Consider the following 15,882-nt stretch of genomic DNA (forward strand, 5'->3'; position numbering starts at 1 on the left):
TGCTGGTTATCTTGCATTACCTTTGTTTACATTTTATTGCAGTAACGTGTATTTGTGTTTGTTAGTATATTGCACTAACCTGTGCAACTGTTGTAAGTTTCTTTGGTATCTTACTCTCCTGGATTAGAAGAAGTACACAGTTACTTTTGTCGCTACCGAGTGCTGTATAGCATACGTCCGTCTACACCGGTGACGATTGATTACACTGAACAGTGACTAAGAGAGTGGCTTTATATAGGGGTCCTCAGATATAGCGAGAGACCAAACGAAAATGGCAGACACATGCCTTTCACGAATCGTATTCAGCTTTAATTAATAGAAACTGATCCCTGACCCAAAATTGGGATAATATGATATGTTGACGGTGCGACTGTTGGGGCGAGCGCAGTTGTTCACTTAATTTTAAGATTCGCCTCTTCAAATTGCACGGGACATTTGGAACATCTAGACTTTGACGTCACAGGACGTCGTATGTTAGCGGCATTTCCATCATTGTTGCTAAGTATAGAAGATATTCTACGCTACATTAATAAGGTTGGGAGAAATAGGGTAAGATTTGGTTTAATAATAGAATTACAACTCTTTTTATAAGGGAATAAAAATTTGGTTAATTGAAATCAGGATTTAAACAAGAGGCCCATGGGTCACAACGCTCACCTGAATAACTGTGACCCTTCTTGTTCATCAGCAGATTCTTTTTCCTAATATTTTCCCATGTAACATTTGATTACCCATTTTTCCCCACTTTATCCCCAGGGGCCATGATTTGAAAAAAAAAACTTGAATGTTCCCTGTCCGAGGATGCTTTTCTATAAATATGACTAATCATCGATGACATTTCTGTTCCTAGCTGGGAAAAGATTTTTAAAAATTTATTTCTATGTATTCCTATGTAAAACTTTGCTCGCCCATTGTGGCCACACCCTTCCTATGGGGATCGTGATTTGAAGAAACTTGAAAATTGACTACCTGGGGATGCTTGGATGCTTCCTTATAAATACGACTGATCATGGCTTAGCTGTTCTTGAGAAGGTTTTTACAGATATATTTTTATGTATTTCTATGTAAAACCTTTATTGCCCATTGTTGCCCCCCTCCCCCCCCCCCCCCGGGTCATGATTTAAGCAAAACTGAACATACACTACCTGTGGATGCTTACATATAAATATGATTGATCATGATTTCCCCTTAGTATTCCTATGGAAAAATTTGATCCCCATCGTAGCCCCACCCTGTCCCAAGGGATCATGATTTGGACAAACTTGAATCTACACAAACTGAGGATGTTTCCACGTAAATATTATTAATCATGGCTTTCCCGGTATTGAGAAGATCGTTTTTTAAATTTTCTTTTCCTATATATATACCAATGAAAAACTTTGGTTACCCAGTGTAGCTCCACCCTATCCTCAAGGGAGTCATGATTTGAACACATTTGAATCTATGCTACTTGAGGATCCTTCCATATAAATATGATCGGTCACTCCTTTTCTATATTTCTTGAGAAGACTTTTGAAGATTCTCCTATTCATACCCATGTAAAACTTTGATCGCCCATAGTAGCCACACCCTACCCTCGGGGGTCAAGATTTAAACACACTGAAATCTACACTAACTGTGGATGCTCTAATATAAATATGACTGATCATGGCTTTGCTGTTCTTGAGAAGAAGATTTTTGAAGTTTTTTCCTTTATATACCCATGTACAACTGATCGCCCATAGTAACCCCACCTTAACCCTAGGGGTCATGATTGCAAACCAGAATCTACACTATTTCAGAAAGCTTTCATATAAGTTTCATCTTATTTTAGCCCAGTCGTTCTTGAGAATTTTTAAATTACCCCACCCATTTTTTTTTATTTTTTCTTAATTATCTCCCCTTGGATGAGGGAGTGGCCCTTCATTTGAACAAACTTGAATTCCCTTTACCCAAGAATATTCTGTGCCAAGTTAAGTTGAATTTGGCTCAATGATTCTGGAGAAAAAGATGAAATTGTAAAAAGTTTACAACGCATCGCCGCCGACGACGACAATGCCGACAACTACAGACAACGGACAAGTTTTGACCAGAAAAGCTCACCTGAGCCGAAAACACCAGATTTTCAAATACTCATGGAAATTGATAAAAGACCCTTAAAACTTTCTGAATGTTTTTAAGGAATAAGGTATCATTTTTAAACCTTCATCAGGCATTATAGTAGATTTGACCACGTGCAAACCCGTATCTATATCCAGATAAAAGTTTTGATATGATACCTTATTACTTATATTTACATTTGTGACTAATTTATTACAAATAGTTGGGTCCTATAGTTTTAAAGCCATAAATTGATTTATTATTTTTCAAACCTCATCGGTATAGAATGAGTTAAACGCGTCGATCACTTATGACGTCGCTATTAAATTACGTAGATCGTTTATGACTAAACAATCAATTTAAGAGCCCTCTATACACTGTATACTAAAGAGTTCTGATTTTCTGGTACTTTTATGCAGATAGAGTTATCTGCCCTTTGATTAAGAATAAAATAAATTGAAATGTACAGTTTATTACTTAATTTGTGATCAAATCAAGCATTTATAACATTTTAATAGGCCAAGATGAATAGATTGAACACTTCATTTGCAGGTATTTTGCTGACTTAAGTAAACAACAACGATTTCTGTTCATCAGTACTTCATTGTCTGAGAACTATTTTCCTGGGGGTAAATGCAAGGTACCCTATGTTGAAAATGTGATAGATAAGCCCAACATTTAAACCTTAACACACTATAATTTTCTCAGTGTCCCAAAAATATTTTCCTCTTGTGTATAGAGGGTCCTTAATGTCACATGACGAATCTGTTTTTACAAAGTTTTAAAAACGACTTGTTCCATTAGTGTTATTTAAGGGAAAACATTTGCAAATGTAAATATAAATTATTTAAAGTACAACATGTAAGATTGATAAAGTACAGTTTTATTTGTATTCTCCTTTGAGATTTGTAATAAACTGACCGTTTTTGCTACCCCCCCCCCCCCCCCCCCGGTGAAACAACCAACGCTTTGTTATGATTTTTTGAAATAACAATTCATTATATCTGTAAAAGGGAATCTCTGTTTCAAGGGGGAGGGGGATATTTTTAAAAGTATTTTTTTCTGTTGTCCGTTAATTTCTATATTGAATAACACACATTTTACAAAAATTATGGAGTTATTTCTCTTTATTTTCCCCAATAAAATATCTAATGAAAATTCACAAAAATATTCATATAAATATAAAAGCATTCTACTTTTACTCTTGAAAATTGACTTGGGGGTAGGCAACAGAACAAAACTATCGTTCTCGGTTCTTTATCGTGGGGAATGGTATCTTAAGCCATCCAATAAAACGATAATATATCATAATATACGTTTATCTTGATTTTGATTCAAAGTAAAAGGTTATTGAAGCATCTGAGTCAAATATACGATCCTTACAAGTGCCTCTAATACCACAAAAGATAATAACGTGATACTTCACACAAAATGGCTCTAATTTAACTGGCATGGTTTTAAGACTTAAATCAAGGAATATCTCAATACCAAGTCATTCTGGTTGTGCATGTTTAAAGTGCTATTATATCGGAGGTCATGAATGAGAAAGTCTACATTTACATTATATTAGAATATTCATTAGAAAAGTTTTTTTGCTAGAGGCTTCAGATGTGAATTTTCCTGAAGTGACACCTTACAAGAAGTGTTTGTATTATTTATTTTTTCTGTTCAGTATGTTTTATTTTCTTTATTCTTTGAATCTTAAATGGGATAACTGTACGGTGTTCTTTTCTGCCAAACATACAATTATAAACTCTTTTGTTACCCATCTATTTTCCATTAACGATGCCATGCTCACATTAATATGATAATGAATTTCCAGTTGAAAAAAATCATCTCTGGTTTCTAACAAACTTCTAAAATTTCTGAAGTTTGAATGTTTTATTGATAAAAATTATATTTTTGGCGTAGAAGGAACAATAAAATATGTGTGCAAAGTACTTTTTCTCGTTCTTGGCTTACATCAGTGTGCAATTATGATCAAACGATTGAGCAATCTAAAAGCATGTCAAATTGATGAGTTTATGTCTAGCTGAAAAAAGAGCCTAAAAATTGACATTTGGTTTAGAAAAAAGATCCCTTGCACAGCGGAAAACATCCGTCAAGACATTTTATCTTCACGTTTTTCAATGAGATATCCTATGCTCTAATAATTTGAATAAACTATTAAACTCTCCTTATATTTAAGTGCACCGTTTTAGATGGAACTGTTTATCTTTCACTCGTTTTATTTATTTCATATTCTCTATGTGCCAATGCAGCGATGTTGATTGATTTGCTTATTTATATCAACTTTCACCTATGCAAAATACATTTTTATACGGGTTTTTGTCAAATGAAATTGAACTGATATGTTTTTCAAAATACAATTTGCATGATTTCGATCCATTGGTCTGAATTTTTTTTAAAAAATGCTTTTTTGGTTTTTGTTTTTAAGGTTTAGAGTGCATTTTCGTAAAGCAACTAACTGAAGATCTTTTCCAGATTTATAGAATAAGTAAGAAATATTATTATAAATAAATGTGTTATTTAAACACAGTGCATTGAGTAATAATTGATACAGATATTCAATCACCCTTCCCATCAGGCCTGTATATCACTGTAAACCAAAATAAATGAAATATATATTCACATTTTATGCAAAGGGACTGTCTGTAAATGTTTGCCCATCTTTCTATAAAAGAAAGATAGCAGTTTAACAGAGTGGGGTTACATCCTATTCTACTAAATATATGTATTCCAAAACGAGTATTTCGCATGGCCGTAGGAACCGGGGGGGGGCACGAGGGGGCGTGCCCCCCCAATAATTTTGCCGATATATAGATTACTATAGAAAACATAGATATTATATGCTTGTGCCCCCTCAATAAAAACGTCTGATGAGCTTTTCTCTTTTTTTTTTTGTTTTGTTTTTTTTTGTTTTTGTTTTTTGTTTTTGTTTTTGTTTTTTTGTTTTTTTGTTTTTGTTTTTGTTTTTTTTTTTGCTTGTCAAGAAATTTTGATAGTTGATAGTGCCCCCTCAACTGAAAATGTATGGCTGTGCCCCCCCCCCCCCAACTAAAATTGCTTCCTACGGGCCTGTTTCGCATGTGAACTAGTCTTCTAATTCATCTAAAGACCAAAAAATAACAAAATAAAAAAAAAAAAAACCCATACAAAAAACCCAAAACAAAATACACACTCATTACATAATCTCTCATCTAATGAATCTCCCTTCTATCACCCAGTTTCAAATCTAATTGGAAGTATGCCACATCTGAATTGTGCAAAAATAGATCTTAGAAATCTTGAAATGTTCATTTCAAAATAATATTCAATATACAAACGTAATTTGTGTAGCTGTTTGTTTTTATATTAGATAATATCCAATAGAAATATCTCTGATAATTACAATGCTAACTGAAGCGTAACCATTTCATAAAATCGTGTACCTACTTTTTGGAGGAATAAATTTCTATTTTTTTTTTCTTTGTGTTTGTGTTCTTTATGTTTGTATTAACTAAAAACTTAGAAAAAAAAATTACATCGTATGCGGCGTTTGACCCCAGGAGAGCGTGTGAAAGCAGTCAGTGTGGTGTCTGCAGAGGGTTCCTTTGGAGAAATTTGTAAAGAAAAAAAATAAAACAATTAAAAGTTTATTCCTTTAGTAAAAAATTGTTGCAAATAGGTTAACAAACATATTTTTTTTTTAATTTATCGTCATTTCTAGTAAAACAATGCCATACTGCAAACTCTCTTTAAGAAAAAGTAAAATATATATTAAAAAAAGAAAAACAGTCTACACTATCTGTTACCAAAATGTCATTAAAGGACAAGGTATGGTTAATGCCGAATATGGCCCCTTATTTGAGGTAAAAATCAAAACACAGTTAAAATTGTGATACTTTGCAGTTAAGAACTTTAATTACTGCTTGTTTTAAAACCAGCAATAATTTTGATTCAGAGAGTACAGCGAGGCCCCAAGAGCCTGCCGAAGTTGGACATTTTTCCGAATTTCCTCAATTCAGATAGATTTTTCTCAAATTTGAGATACTTTTCACTTCTTGAGCACATAGAGCACAAGCTTGCCTATCTGAGATTTTTAGACAAAAGAAGGATCTGATACTAGTGCATGAAATACATCAATTTGGTAGATAGGCAAGCTTGTGCTCTGTGTTTTCTGAAACAAAATGTGCTATAAAATTGATGAAAATTGCATAAAAATGAGAAAATTCGAAAATTGACATATCTGTGACCTTTGTGTACCCCATCTGGGGATTTAAAACTTAAAAAAATGTTATATAAATCACAAGCAGCATTAATGAGAGTCAAGCATCTGTGCGTGCCCAATAAGGAGTGCAACATTTGATGTTTTGCTCCCCAGCATTAAAAAACCAAACTTTTATCAGTATATGATTCTTTGATTTTTATTTTGGAAAATAAGGACACAAGGAACAATAATACCAAAATAGATTTATCAATTACAAGTTTTAAATTGTCTTTCAGTTATTGTTTTTCACTTTGAAAATTTATTTTGACTTTACTGTCTTTCAGATTTTTAAAATCGATATTTTTTGGCAACACTACATTTTTTTCTGTTGCACTCTTGACACGGTATAACATTTTTTTTTTTCAACATCAGCCATGACCACAACTTGGTCAAACAGAAGTTGCTACAGTCTACATTTAAAGCTTAATACTTTGAATATTATCAGGAAGGTCTGTATTTCCAACATAAACCATTGTGATTTATTTCACAGATCTTCAAAAAATATTGAATTTTGAAAATATCCCAAAAAGGTGTTGCACTCCTGACATTTTAGCATCATTTTTGGACATAACTTTTTTTGAATTGAGATATCAATGAGATTTTTGGCAGGTATTAAGACAATATCTAGAGAAATATGATGTCTGTATTTTTAGTGCAGGTTGATAAATATGTGTTTTGTCATTTATAGGTGGCCAATGGAGGTTCCTTGAAGACCTCTGCCATTTTAGCTTTTGTTGGAATAAAGAATTGGCAGGGTCTTTTTTTAGGTATGTGGTTACGAGTGGAACCCCCCTCCAACCTTACCCCCACACACAAACACACGAAATAGATTTTTCACGTTTGGAATCTTTCGTTTTTTATATATAATATTTAAAACATTATACATGTATTTATCTTTTTTTCCTAGTCAAAGAATTTCTAAGCTGGATTTTTTGAGCGGATATTGACACAACCATTCACCCCACCCTTTCCCCGAAACTTCCTGGATCGACCTTTGAATTTATTATTAACCTAAAAATTTTTCTAACTTTTCCTTGTTGTTGCTTAAGATGTATGAACCATATAAAAGCTTTGCTTAGTCCTTGTTGCTAGAGATGTGTCAGTTTTCAGTACGTGCATAAGGGAATCTGTTTTACATCATATATATTAAATCACGTCCATATAGCACTGGAAAACTGTACTAGGATTTTTTTCCTTGGTAAAAATAAATATTTCGTACTTTGTTGCAAGCAATATTTCTTGTTGCCATGATAACAAATGTTACATACAAAGTTTGATGTTCTTTTCCCATTCTCAATCTATACGGTCATTTACATAACTGGACAATAACTGGACAATTTTTTCCAAAATAAACGAGACGATCTCTCAGTTGAAATCCGCTTTACTGGATGAATAGCACGTAAATTCTTAGTAAGATACATTAGTTGTTGTTTGCTGAAAGTTGTTGTCATGGACTTATTTCAAACAATATTGTTTTACCTTTCAAAAATGGTTCCTATATTATTTATATTAAGAAAGTCTAACATTTCCAGTGTTTTACTAAATGATCATAAAAAATCGCTGTTTGACCGCAGAGTGAGATATTGGACTTGTCGATGAGATATTGGACCGCTTACGTTACACAGTGGGCGGGATTAGCTAAACCTGCATTTATTATTGTTCGACATTGACAGAATAGAACGAGTTTTAGTACAGGTAAAGAAAATTTACATCATGGAAGCCAGCACAAGATACATGTTTGTCAAAAGAATAAAAGGTATAACAAAACATTTATTGACTGTGTTCTCGGGCAAAATGCGTTTTGTTCACCCCTCGATCCAAATTGTTTGCCTTCGTCTAACGGCCTTAGGCAAACAGTTTGGTTCTTGGGTCCAACAAAACGCATGTTGCCCTCAAACCCAGTCAATAAATGTATAATATAACATATTACATTGTTTATTTTGAATAATCGCAATTTTATGACGAAATTTGAATAATCTTTTACGGCTGTTGAAGCACATGTGCGAAAAATAACTTTTTTAATAGTCGCTATGGAGAATTTGCTGTTGCCATTAAGGAAGCTCGAAACACTGCTCACTAGAGAGTATTAATTCCAGGGTAGTTTGATGCAGTTAGAGTGATCTTCCCTTAGATGCAAGATAGAATAAACTGGAATCTTCAGTGAAAGACACAATGTGTACTAGATAATTGTATTCTTAACATTATATTAGACCAAGATAGAGTAACTGAATAAATTATTTGTGTGTATCTTCCCAATGTAGATAAATATCAATAACTTCTTTTCAATAAGACTTCATTGTCTTTGAATTTTTTCTGGGGAAATATGGTAGGTACCTTATGTTGAAAACGAACTAAATAAACTCAATATGTATACCTTTATATGACAAAATTTTTCCTCAAGTTCGTAAACATTCTATGTTAGTGTTTAGAGCTTCCTTAAGATAAGCAATCACAAGATTCATTTGCTTGCAAGTCTGAGTTATATTCCATAGTTTGAATATGTTTTTGGTTCCAAAAAATAACAGTTAATAAAATTTTTATATCAGGTACTTTTCTTTATTGGCCCAAGCCAGTACGCAGAATATGGTCTTACCATAACATCTTAAAGAATGTCAAAATAATTATATAACTAGCTGAAAATAAATTTGACTTGAAATTATTTATTGTCAATATTTAATTTTGAAGAAGGAAAAAAATCTTCCTTGAGTCAACACTGCGGAAATTGTACTGCCAGACATTTATTATATGCTCGTGTTTACACGACATTCCTTTTGTATACATGTATCACCGAGCAGAATTAACCCTTTTTACCAATTTTCTTTTGGACTTTTATTTTGCACTTAAATAATTATGTTTTATCAGTTATTTTCATTGAAATTAGTTCTGAATCTTTATTCATTGTTGGACTATGAAACACCGAATTATTTACTTAATTGCATAGTGACACTCTTTGGACAATTGCTGAGAACTACAAAGGGACAGAGTGTTAATACAACCACTCATTTCTAATACCTTATAAAAACATTCATGTAATTATTTTATTCATCTTTCTTTCATGTCTATCTTACCAAAACTCCTCACAGATTGTAATTTACTCAGCATATGTCATTTTGTCACTCAATTTGCTAATTGTTGTCAAAGAACTCTTTTATATACCAGTATCTGAATTGTATGTGTCAGTTCGGAGGCCTGACGCATTACTGGCCACTTCCGTCTGTGTTCCCCGCATGTATTTCTTGAATGTTAAAATTGCTGTCCATCATTAAATTAAATGCTTTTATTAATAAACTCGGAAACTAAATTACCCATTACTTTGGATTTATAATATGTGATTTCGGGAAGAGCCCTAGGAATACGGCACTACTTCTTCCGGCCCACAGCGCCACTCGTTTTACGCCAACATTCCCTCTTACCCGATCAACGACATATTATATTTTTGACCCAAACTACGTGGTCATACATGTAAATAGAATAGAGAATGCAGCAATAACTCAGTGCATCTTTTGGAATGAACTATTTGTCTTTCAGTCTTTCTCTATATGCTAACATTGCGATGTTGGTTGATAAGCATTTTTTTTGTCAACTGTCGCTGAATTCCATTATAGTCCAGATTTACGGTTTATTTGGAACGAGAAAACACGTTTTTTTGGTTTGGATTTGTGTTTTTGAACATACAAGTCGGAATTAGAATCAGATCTACATGTAAGATGAATTGATAGTAATTGGATAATTGGTAATTGAGAGAATTATCAATATGGATTCCAAGGAATCTCATTTGTAACATTCTCCAGACAATGATCTGAAACTTGTAAATTTAGATTTTGACTGGTTACCTTTGACCGTCTTTGGTGTGTGCCTAACAACATCAACATGCACTTAGTTTTACTGGTGTTCAAAATCATCTGATTCTGGGAGCACTTTCTTTCTATATTAGTTATACATTTCATATACATATATCACAAATATGCCACATCTTTCAGACAGTGATGTTTCTTCAATGCAGAATATGTTATCAGAGGATAAGATATTTTGCATTGGAGAAACATCACTGTCTGAAAGATGTGAAGTATAGCATCATCGGCAAATAAGTCAATATTTGAATTTTCGACAAATAATGGGAGAGTATTAATAAAAAGTACAAAGAGTAGTGAACCTAAAATTGATCCCTGTGGCACTCCCCCTGTGACTAACTGTTTTTCAGATTTTATGTTACCAAGGAGGACACTGAAATCTGCTGTTTAAATATGAGTTTAACCATGATACTGCTTTGGGGTCAAAATTGTAGCAATGTAATTTTTTTTTATCAGAATACCATGATTCACTAGACCAAAGGTCTTACTAAAATCAAAGAAGGTTATGCCTACAAGTTTGCCATTATCCACTGCTTATAGCCATTCATCAGCGAGTTTAGAAAGAGCAGTTTGACAAGAGTGTAATTATCTGAATCCCGACTGCGATTTGCATAAGAGATCAAAATTTAACAAAAAGTTACGAATATGATTTTTTCACCCTCTAACACAGTGGTTAGAGCGTTTGCCCTAGAAAATCGTGCTGGCACGAAAAAGATTCCTCACTGCTCAAAGGCGGCAAGTTCCTAGTACAGCCTTCCACCGGCAAGTGGTGGCATCTCAATATGAGCGAAAATCTCGAAGGGACGTAAAACAACAAACAAACAAATATGATATGCGACATGTTTTTCAATTATTTTTGACAATGTGTGTGTTGGGGGGGGGGGGGGGAGGTAGATATTGGCTTTAGTTACCAGGATCCAGTCTTCCTTCTTTTTTTATATATGGGTGTTACTTTTGCAAGTTTTAGTTCATTTTGAAATATCGCAATACATATGCTGGTTTATTAAATGATCGGGGGATTGATTTGCATATAACTGGTGCAGTGTGTTTAAGAAGACGTGGACAAATATAGTATCAATACCAGCCGACTTATTTACGTCGAATTTGTTCAGTAATGATAACCCTTCATTTGGAATGCTAAATTTCTCACCATGTTCAAGTTTGGTTTGTGTAAATTGCAATAATTTCTCATAATGAAAATCTTTCTCAGCGATATCCGAGATCGATAAGTTTGTTTGATATCTCCGTAAAATGATTGTTGAAAATCTCAACAATTTTTTGCGTGCCCTCATTGGTATAATTATGATCAGAATAGACACTGGTACAATATTATGTGATTTTGATGCAAGTTTGTTCAGTGTTTCCCACATTTGTTGTTGATTTCTGTTCTGCTCAATGGTTGACCTTTGCACTGTCTATTAGTGTTATGACCTTGTTTCTCCATATTCTAAAGTTTTTAAAAATCACCTATTTGATGAAAATTGTCACGTATGTGCTGTACCTTCGTGATTTCTGAAGTTAACAATTTAGGGCGAGTATCACTTGTAACTTGCTTGTTTTTTTAATTTTTAATTATTGCATGAGTGTCTAAAATATTGTTAAATAGTGTTTAAAACTTTTTTCAAAATTTTCATCGGGATTACATATGGTTTCTAGGGATGTAAAATGTGAATTTCATGACCCTGGGTCATGGGTTCTGGTGCTAGGGTGGGATTGTGCTGAATTTATAGTGAAAATACATTATTTCTTTGAAAATCTCTGCTCCTGGGCATATCGGAGGCAAACAAAGTAAAAGTTTTAATAAGCAAGAGTATCTTTACCAGATTTTTGAACATCTGGTCCCTTTGGTCAAGTGTTTGGTCCTGGCCAGGGCTCTATTAATTTGTATTCTACTGAGAGAATTAAGTTATTCCCCTTTGCCATTCACTTTTGATAATTAATCACTGTAAATAATGTATTTGATTTGTGAATTTTAATTGTGATCAATGGTCTCTAGAAGATGATATTCTTTCTATACCATCACAATCTTCCTTGTGAATTAAAGTTTATTTGGGTCAGTCGATGTGTCCAGCTTTTCTGTGTAGTTTCAAACGGAAGCGACTTTTTGCAGCTTTTGGCCTACCGAAACATCCCGAATGTGGTTGCAATCGGAACATTGACTCACCTCACTGCGCATGCGCAGAAGTCACCTTCTTCCTGTGTAACGTAAACAAGGAAAATTTTCCCCTCCAGTACGACAAAAAGGTTATTGCCAATTACTGTATGTAAGTAGTAAGTTATATAGTATTGACTACATGTAAATAAATGAAAATTTTGATATAAGCATATTATTAAACTAATTTTATTATGTTTAAGGCGAAATATTTCAATACACATATTATACAATTATGGACTCTTTCGGTAATGAATATGGTTTGTTATTCTCCAAAAAAAATATCAATATTGACAGAGGCGAAGTAATAACATTGTATTTATAGACAAATATTATTTATAATAAATAATGATGATAAAGTTTAGCAGCGGCAGCATGATAAATAAAACATAACATACCCTATAAGGGGGGGGGGGTTAATATCACCACACAACGAAGTTGAGGACAAATTATTTTCAGTACTTCCTAGCAAATATTTATTTCCAAAATTAATAGGCCATTCTCTTGTTATCTATGACCATAGCAGTGTTAGAAAAGGAAATTTGAAACAGGGGTATATCCTCCTCAATAAAACATTTAGAAGTTAACACATGATATTGTTATTGTGTATATTTTTGGCAAATTTATTAATCTGCCCTAACTATGCAGTGCACAAAAATTACCTCATATGCTGAAGTTAAAACCCCCTTTGGGCCTTATGGGATTTGATCATGTTGCTAACCTGTATTTAGTTTATTTACACCCCAATAAAACGCAAAAAATGATACCTTATTTCTTAATTAAAAAAAATTTATCTCCTTGCTTTGATCTCGCCAAGATAATTTTTTTTTTGGTTGAAATCCTCCGTGAGTTTTAGGAGATTAAGTACTAATAAACAATATTAAAATAGTACGTATACACACAAGCATGTAGATGTGACTGGCATAATTCATCCAGTGCATTTTAATGTAATACATTTATACTGCTACAGGGTTGTCTGTAGTGAAACCGGGGGGTCGGTTAATTTCCCCATGTATAATGACGTAATCCTTTAGTTATCCTGTTGTTACCCCTCAAGAACATGATAGGGGAAGAATCACAGACCCCTTGTGCTTTCTTAATATCCTGTACTATTGCAATTCTTAGAGACAACCCTGCAATTTTGTGATACATCTTGTTTCTGTACATGTAAGCTAACTACAGTAAAACATGCTTATCATGAAGTGCCAGGGATGGACAATTTGTTTAGTTGGCAATATATTTTAAAGTCATGGGGAATGAAAATCACTGTGATATAAGCTTGTTTTACTGCATAACATTAAACTTAACCAAAATGTTCTTCATGAATGAATTTATATTCAGAAATAAATTTCCATGAATCTTGACATTTTATATTAAAATTCTTACTATACAAATGTTTAATAATTTTTTTTTTTTTTTTAATTTGTTATGTTTTATGTTTAAGGAATCTATGTTCAACAAAGTCTTTGGTTCATGTGCAAACACCTTAGATGTCATCAACTTTCAAGAGGTATATCATTATCACAATGCCTGAATGGGATAATTAACCTCACAGATGAAAAAGACAGTGTCCTGATTGTTTTTCCCTGCCTAAAGAATATTGAAGAGAACAGAAGAGGTGTGTTGTCCTGACTGGCTTCAATTATTGCATATGCAAATATGACTTTTTTGATACAAAGTAATAAATTGTAACTTTATTTTGGAATGGCATCTGATTAACCTTTACATAAAATGTTTGTTTTTTTTAAAGGAAAGTAATAAAATTATTGTAAACATCATATACTGTTTTGAATTTTTTAAGCTATATAACAGTTTTCTTTTATTTTACTTGTAATGTACAGGGTGTGTCAGAAAACATGCAACCATTTACTTCCCTTACTTTGTTGATATGCAAACAGAAATTTTTACAAGTTTCATACCAAATTATACTAAAAAGGCCTAAGATTTTATTGATAACAAAAATATGGGGAATAAACATCAATTAAATTAGTTGTGACATCATATCTGACATCATTAAAAACAAACAATTACCTATGAATCTACTAGAAACAATTAGCAGGTGTTGAAACTGGTATATAAAAGCACATCACAGGTTCTTGCGAGAAGAACAATGAAAAAAGGAATCCAGCAGAACTCAAATACTAATAAATGGAAGTTATAAAGAATGTTTAAAAAAAGGAAGTTAATGGAATACAAGACTAAGGTTAAGGACTAAAATCAAAGGCAGTCCTTGGCACAAGGGGAATCATTGACCTGGCCCATTTTTCTTTCAAGAATCGAAATGGAATGTGTCTATTCTGAAAAATACCTGAAGTTGTTTCACAAGAAAGATCTACCCTTTGCAGAAGAAAACCAATGATGTGGAAAATGCATGGTTTCAGCAAAAATGAGGTGCCCAACATACCTCATAGTGTGTTCTGGACTGAATGCCAGTGGATGACAAAAACATCATCTTCTTCAATTCCATAATGTTAACGTTTGCCTTTTTTTGACACTCACGTATTGATTAAAACCCCTTAACTTTTATTTCCAAGGACATTTGAAGGACACCGTTTATAAAATAGGACCTCAGACTACAGACAATTTGGCCATAAATTAAAAGCTGATTACACAGAAATCCTGTGCTATAGTTAGGCCATTCCAAGTTTTTTCTCTGTTTAGCATCCACCCATCTTTTAAAAACCTACCTACCTATTTGCAAAAAACACACAAAAGAAAAAATAAAACAAAGAATATATAATCATAAAAATAAGGTCAATTATAGGATTTGATTTCATTAATCTATTTTCTCGTAGAAAGATCTATTCTTAAGCAAAATCAGAATATTAAATGCTTAAAGTTTACCTAACATGACATATTGTAGACAAATATTTCAAAAATTGACAGAATTCAAAGATTTTGACTAGAATAATCAGTTTCAGGTATCCTGATTTTGTTTGTTTTTTCTGATATAAGGTGTCAAAAACCTAGGCGCACGTGGACTCTAAACATAGAAAAAACTTGGAATGGCCTTATAGGAAATATCTAACATCTGATAATTAGATTTATTTATTCAACAAAAGGAACACCATTTAAAGCATATTTTGTAACGAAATGACATTTTACAACTTCTCTTAATTCTTTCATAACTCATTAATTATTTGAGGGATTGTTTTCATTTTCATTTTCTTAAAAATAAATCTTGAAATTATACCTTTCAAAATGATAGGTTGTTGGCTGGTATTGATTGAAATCATAGAGAAATTCAGTAGTTTGAAATAGTTGCATGTTTTCTGAAACACCCTGTATGTTGAATGCATGATCCATCATCATTTAATACTATGCTTACTCTTATGAGTAATAGCCTCAGTTATGTAAGTAAGATACATATTTACTGTGATATACATGTAAGCAATATTTAGCCAAGGATAAGAGTGGCTTGCCTCTGTGTTTTTGACCTAAGCCCAGAAATTGCTTGTGTTTCAAGAAAGTTGTCATGTATTTTGTTTATTCTGCAAAATACATTTTTAATTTGACCTCCAATATGAGCTATTTTCCAACAAATGTAGGCC

At 32.9% G+C, this 15,882-nt stretch overlaps 1 protein-coding gene and 1 long non-coding RNA gene across 2 annotated transcripts in view; both read left to right on the forward strand.

Annotated features, from left to right (window-relative positions):
* The window catches only part of LOC133181622 (uncharacterized), a 53,444-nt gene that overhangs the window by 18,144 nt on the left and 19,418 nt on the right, over positions 1-15,882 (forward strand). The gene's annotated exons all lie outside the window — the stretch shown is intronic.
* LOC133183178 (uncharacterized) lies at positions 12,274-14,109 on the forward strand. The gene is made up of 2 exons (XR_009720601.1): positions 12,274-12,443; positions 13,776-14,109. It is a non-coding gene; the product is annotated as an uncharacterized LOC133183178 (long non-coding RNA).

The sequence above is a fragment of the Saccostrea echinata genome, unplaced genomic scaffold, assembly GCF_033153115.1.
Source record: "Saccostrea echinata isolate AGI-Se365-2 ecotype Australia unplaced genomic scaffold, CSIRO_AGI_Sech_v1 ptg000009l, whole genome shotgun sequence".
NCBI lineage: Eukaryota > Metazoa > Mollusca > Bivalvia > Ostreida > Ostreidae > Saccostrea > Saccostrea echinata.